Source organism: Myotis nattereri (genome assembly GCF_964212035.1).
Source record: "Myotis nattereri genome assembly, chromosome: 3".
NCBI classification, from domain to species: domain Eukaryota; kingdom Metazoa; phylum Chordata; class Mammalia; order Chiroptera; family Vespertilionidae; genus Myotis; species Myotis nattereri.
Window position 1 is genome coordinate 78068612 of NC_138077.1, and position 6237 is coordinate 78074848.

A 6237-nucleotide genomic window follows, 5' to 3' on the forward strand; every position below is an offset into this window, starting at 1 on the left:
ACCAAGATGGTATTGTCTACAGAGCCCAAACCATTTACTACCAAACCCTTGACACAGGAAGTTTGCGGACCCTTGTCCTACACAGAGTAGATGAAGGCCATGTGCATTATTATTTGCACAGTATTTGGATTTCAAATGATTTTAAATGTGGCCTACTGCACATTTTAAAATCAACAACACATGCCTAGCTAGTGTTGCTCAGGGGTTGAGCATCAACCAATGAACTAGGATGTCACGGTCTGCTCTGAAACCTAGTCATATGCCTGGGTTGCAGGCTCAATCCCCAGTGTGAGGTGTGCAGGAGGCAGTCAATTAATGATTCTCTCTCATTATTGATGTTTCTCTCTGTCTATCTGCCTTCCTCTCTGAAGTAAAAATATATATATATATTTTAAAAATAATAATAAATAAAATCAACAAAATATGGTAAATATTCACTAGAAAAGGAATACCTACATAGTTCTGAAATACTCATATGAATAAATATTACAGGGCAGCTAAAAATCAATAAAGAACTATTTGTCTCAAAGTAGATAGATTTTAAAATGTATGATAATTTAAACAAAAGTTCCAGAATGTTACATAAAATATACCTGTATATTAATCCAGAAAGATGAACTAATACTACATATGGTTGATTGATATATATTTATGATAATAAGAGCTAATTAGAGCAAACATCCTTCCAGAAGACCTTCCAGACAAAGCCAGGGCTGCAAGGGATGCCCGGGTCCAGGGCTCCTGATGGTGGTCGGGTGGGGGTGGGGTGGGGGGTTAGGGGGGAATCCTGGTCCCGGGTCCCAGAGGGAAGCTGGTGCTGGCAGCTTGGGGAAGGAAGGCCTACTCGTGCATGAATTTCATGTATCGGGCCTCTAGTATATGTAACAAATGATTAAAGACCTAAATTAGAAAAATGATTAGAAAATTTATAATGTAAATATTACGAGAGAAATTGGACTGAAAATGATATAGACTATTACTGTATTGTATTATTTCTTTATTATTTTATTATGTTTTTTCTTTTCCTTTTAATCCTCACCTGATGATAATTTTATTGATTTAAGAGTGAGAGAAAGAGAAAAAGGGTCAGAGGGAGAGAGAGAAACATCTATGTGAGAGAGAATCATTGAATGCTGCCTTCTGTATGTACCATGACTGGGGATTGAACCAGCAACCTAGGTATGTGCCCTGACTGGGAATCGAACCTGAAACTTTTTGGTGTATGGGACGATGCTCCAACCAACTGAGCTACCCATCTCTAGTGTTTCCTTATTTCTTAAAAAATGAAAATATAAAAAAAGAGGGCAAGATATGATCACTGTTTATTGTACACTGTTTATTCTACATCTATTAAATGTTTTCTGTACCATAAATATAACTTATCATGAAAAAGGAAGGCAACATGGCTATGAAAGTATTTATTTGTTTGTTGACAAGAACAATGTGAATGGTGTAAATGCAGATCAAATCTGCACATACCACCAAAAAAATAAATAAAATTGATGTTAACCATTGGGTTCTGATGACTTCTCAGAGAATCACTAATTAGTTAAGGACCCTTAGAATACACTTGGATTAATTGACATCAGCTGGGACTCAGGGCAAGGTCAGAGCCATGACCTGAGGGCAGTACCAGTCAAAAGATTGGATGTCACTCAGTCTGACTCTCCACCCAGTGTTAAGGGGATGGATCTCATGATGTCTCAGGCCCACCCAGATGTGATGTAACCTCCTGTAATTTGAGTATATAATAATCAGCTTTCAGAGCTGGCTCTCTCTGTGTCTGTCCCTCCAGAGGGCAGACTCTCTCTGTCTGTCCCTGGAATCAGAGGGCAGACACCACACCCAGCCCAAGCTTTTAATTTACTTTATGTCTGTCTTTCATTATTCTTTAAACCCGAAAGAGCCTCCTAACTTGCTCAAACCGGTTCAAGTCTCCCCCTCCGTGCGGGATGTGGAGAAGAGACCACAGCCCCAGCGAGCCCACAATAGTCATTTATGACTAACTTACCCTAAAAGAAAAATAAATAACAGCTAATAGCTTTTATTGAAACACAATAGATGTGTTAGTTCTTCTAATGCAACAGGGAAATGTTCCAAGGCCAATGTGAGACATTGAAACCAAACAAGAACAGAGCTTCCTTATAAAAACTTTATTGTTCCCAATAATTACAGATGACAAGATAGTTGCTGCTCATTACTTACATATGGCTAAATAAATTCCAGTAACTAGCTATGGGATTAGCTTTCCAGTGCTTGATAATTTACCTTATTTGTTTCAGGAAATTTGAGGTTTGGCCATTCTGCCTTGTTTCACAAAGCACATTGGACCTCATTTCATTGCCCTTTCCCCATTTCTTCTGCTAAGCTTAGAATGAGCCCTAAAGACTAAAGTAACATCCTGGATATTTGGTTAACATTCCCCAAAGGGGTGTGCTTTAGGGATAAATCTCCAATAAAATATGTTTCAAGGCTATTTCAAGGATGAACCAACTTCTAGGATCTCTTCACATTTCGCCATTCTTGGAAAAAGATATCCTTGATGCCTGAATGTGATCATTTCCCAACTGTACTAATTCTAGGAATAACCATACGAAGCCTTATCTGCAAATAGTAATATTGTTGGACTTGGAAGATAACAAGGTTCCTCTGTTTAAAGTCCTCCCTGTGTCCCAATCAAAAGAGTGACTCTATTCTTAGTGTTTTTCTAAATATTTACTGTCCCCTGCAATTCATTTGCCCTGTGTGCTGTCTTTTAGCCACGCCAGTTTTTAAACTTCCAGATAATTTATATAATCTACCAGATGACACTGATGCTTTATGAACATTCTGAAGTTATAAGAAAAAATACTTGCTCATACTTGCTAATACACCTTAGTTCCCAATATTTCAGAAGCAATATTCTAAAAGACCACAAGATGGGGGTATTCCTGCATACAAGCAAATTCTCAAAGCAGTGCACTGAGCTCCCAAGTGTCAAGTTCTGCTTTGTTGGTTTGTTTGTTTGTTTGTTTTTCTCAAATTTCTTTATTCATTAAGCTATTGCCTATGTGTCCTTATCCCCACATTACCCTCCCCACCCTCCCCACTCATGCCCTTACCCCCCTGTTGTCTGGCCTATATGCATGCAAATAAGTCCTTTGGTTGATCTCTCCCTCTTACCCCCACCCTCCCCTACCTTCCCATTGGGGTTTGATGGTCTGATAGATGTTTCTCTGTCTCTGGATCTGTTTTTGTTCATCAGTTTATGTTGTTCATTATATGTACCACAGTCCCTGGAGGTCTAGTGCTTAGGATTCGGCGCTCTCAAGTTCTGCTTTGACCAATAAGGTAGTCATTACCCACATGAGGCTAATTTAAAATGAAGTAAAAGGAGAAATCACACTCCTAAGTGGCACTAACCACCTATGGAGAGCTCAATAGCCATATGCGGCTACTGGCTATTCTACTGAAAAGTGAAAAAAAAAAACATTTCTATTCTCAAAAGATTTTCTAGTGATTTTAACATTAGTTTTCTTTAATTTAAAAAACAGGAAAAGTTTTAGAAAGTGCTGATTCTTTTTATTATTCATAACACTGAGCAAGTGGGAAAAACTTAAACGTCCAGTGATAGAATTTTGGTTATCTGAATTGTGATTTAAACCTATGCTGGAATATTACAAAGCCATTAAAATAGTACTCTCTTAGAATGTGTGGGAAGGTTTATGGTATAATTTTAAGAACAAGAGGAAGCAATAAGTATATGTACATATATTTTTATAAATATATGTGCATACACATTTGAATATATAATTCCAAATTTGGCAACTTTATACTGTGCATACATATACATACCTATATAAAAAGAAAAAAACACACAAAGAAACAAAGGGAAAAGATCATACTATTATCTGTGTGAGTTCATTATTGGTGGATTTTCTGAAACAGTCTGAGGAGTATACTAGTAGGTGCTAGTTCTTCTTTGAATGTTCGGTAAAACTCCCCTGTGAAGCCATGTGTTGGATGATTAGTGACTTTGACTATGTTTTCATATGTCTCTTGGCCTTCTGTGTGTCCTCTTTCGAAAAATATCTATTTAGGTCCTTTGCCCATTTTTTGATTGGATTATTTACCTTGGTTTTGTTAAGCTGTAGGAGTTCTCTGTAATTTTTGGAGAATAAACCCTTATTGGACATAACATTGGCGAATGTGTTCCCCCATGCTGTGGGCTTTCTTGTTCTTTTGGTTGATGCTTTTTCTTTTGATGTAGTCCCATTTGTTTCTTTTCTCCTTAGTTTCCATTGCCCTAGGAGCTGTATGCGTCAAGGTATTGCTGTACTTTATTTTAAAGACTTCAAATAAATTCAAAGTTTGAGAAAATTTGATGTAGTTAAGTAATTCCATTAGTGTGTTGAAAACATTCAACCATTCAAACGTTCAGTTTTATACATAATTTTTATATCTGTAGAATTCTAATTTCTCTTTTAGAAAATCTATTTCTGTTGATTTAGGAGAAGAAGGGAGAGGGTGAGATAGAAACATAAATGATGAGAGAGAATCATTGACCACCTGCCTCCTACACGCCCCACATTGGCGATTGAACTGGGCATGTGCCCTGACCAGGAATTGAACTGTGACATCCTGCTTCCTAGGTCGACGCTCCACCCCTGAGTCATGCCAGCTTAACTAATTTCTCTTTTTTAAGTTCTATTTGAACATAATGTCGTGGTCATGGTTTGCTCTCCAGGTTGATTAGTGAAAAGGCTCCAATAGGGAGTTTACAGGTTACATTTATTATTTATTAAGTTTGGAATAGCCCCTGTCTATGGGCGCTGGCCTCTGTGAAGTCATGGTTCCCTCCTGCTCATCTGCGCCTCTCCTGGAGGCTTCTAGCAGTTAGTGTTTGCCTTCAGCAGTGACAGGTATTCATGACACCCCAACCTGGCGGGCCGAGCTCACCTGCACCCACAATTGAAGCTGCCCCCCAAATCTGCTCTTCCCTACCCCAGGTTTCCTCTTCCAGCTCCTGGTCCTCAGAGATTCATCTTTTCCATCTAGTGGCTGCGTGGCTGGTCACAGCGGCTGGGTCTCCAGTCTTCCTTCCCAGGTCTCGCGGGACTGCGTCCTGCAAGTCTCCCTTCCAGGCTGCCCCTTCCACAGGGCTCCACGCCCCCACCTGGTGCTGCTCCCGCCCCCTCCCCTGGCTCAGCTGTGCTTCAGAATGAGGGCTGTGGGATGTGCAGCGCTGCAGACAGATGTGCAGTGCTCTGTTTCCAAGGAGTTAGACAGCAGCTGGCCGAGGCGGCCCCCCTGGACTGAGAAGGCCAGAGGGTGGCTCACAGGCAGGGCCCAGTGCTCTGGCAGGTGCTCTGGGCTGCAGCCAGCAGTCCGTGTGGCCCTGTGCCAATCCTGCACACTCAGACCGGGTCTTAAAGGGTATGCCCCGTGGGCGTGAGTATCCTACCAGGTGTGTGTTGATGCGCTGGTTTTAAAAGGACTGACTCTTTCAGCATAAACGCCTCAGCTGGCTGAAAAGAAGGGTCCCTGAGAGGGGCGCGCTGCCATGATGGTCAGGTGTGTGCTATGACGCTGGGTCTGTTTCACTCCTGCAGGTCGGAGCTCCCTCTCTGGAGGCTGTGCTGAGGAAGTTCGATGACGTCTATAGAAAGGGAAGCAGGGCACAGAGGGTGGCAGCCGGCTTGCCATCCTTGCCCTTTTGTATGATTTCCACCTGCTACAGTCTCTCCGCATCTTCCACATTTTGGAAAAACTGACTAGAACTTTCACAGAGAAAGATAAGGAACTGATCCTGTTCAGGGTGAGAAATGGGGATTTTCACTGAGAAAACACGATGCTGTGTCCCTGGCAATGATCAGAGAGACCAGGGCAAAGCCAGCGGGGCAGGCAGCACCTTCCAGGACCAGATCAGGGACGATGGGTCCCTCGACCTGCCTCCTAAGTGCTCAGATGCTGAGCAGCAGGTGAAATAAGTGGGTAAATGCTGTGTGTCATGCCCCAGCCATCTGTTATCGTCTGCTCCAGGGATGAAGATGTTTTTATCGTGAGTGTGTGAGCAAACCTTATTCCTTTACTAAAACGCGGGTGTTTTGTGAGTTTAAGAATCGATTTAATTCACACTCATTTGTTCAACAAATGTTCACTGAGGAAGGCCGTGTGGCTTGGGGCTCAGGTGTCAGCCGACCTGGACTTCTGGCTCCGCCCTGGACAGCAATGTGACCTGAGTCTTCCAAGCCTCAG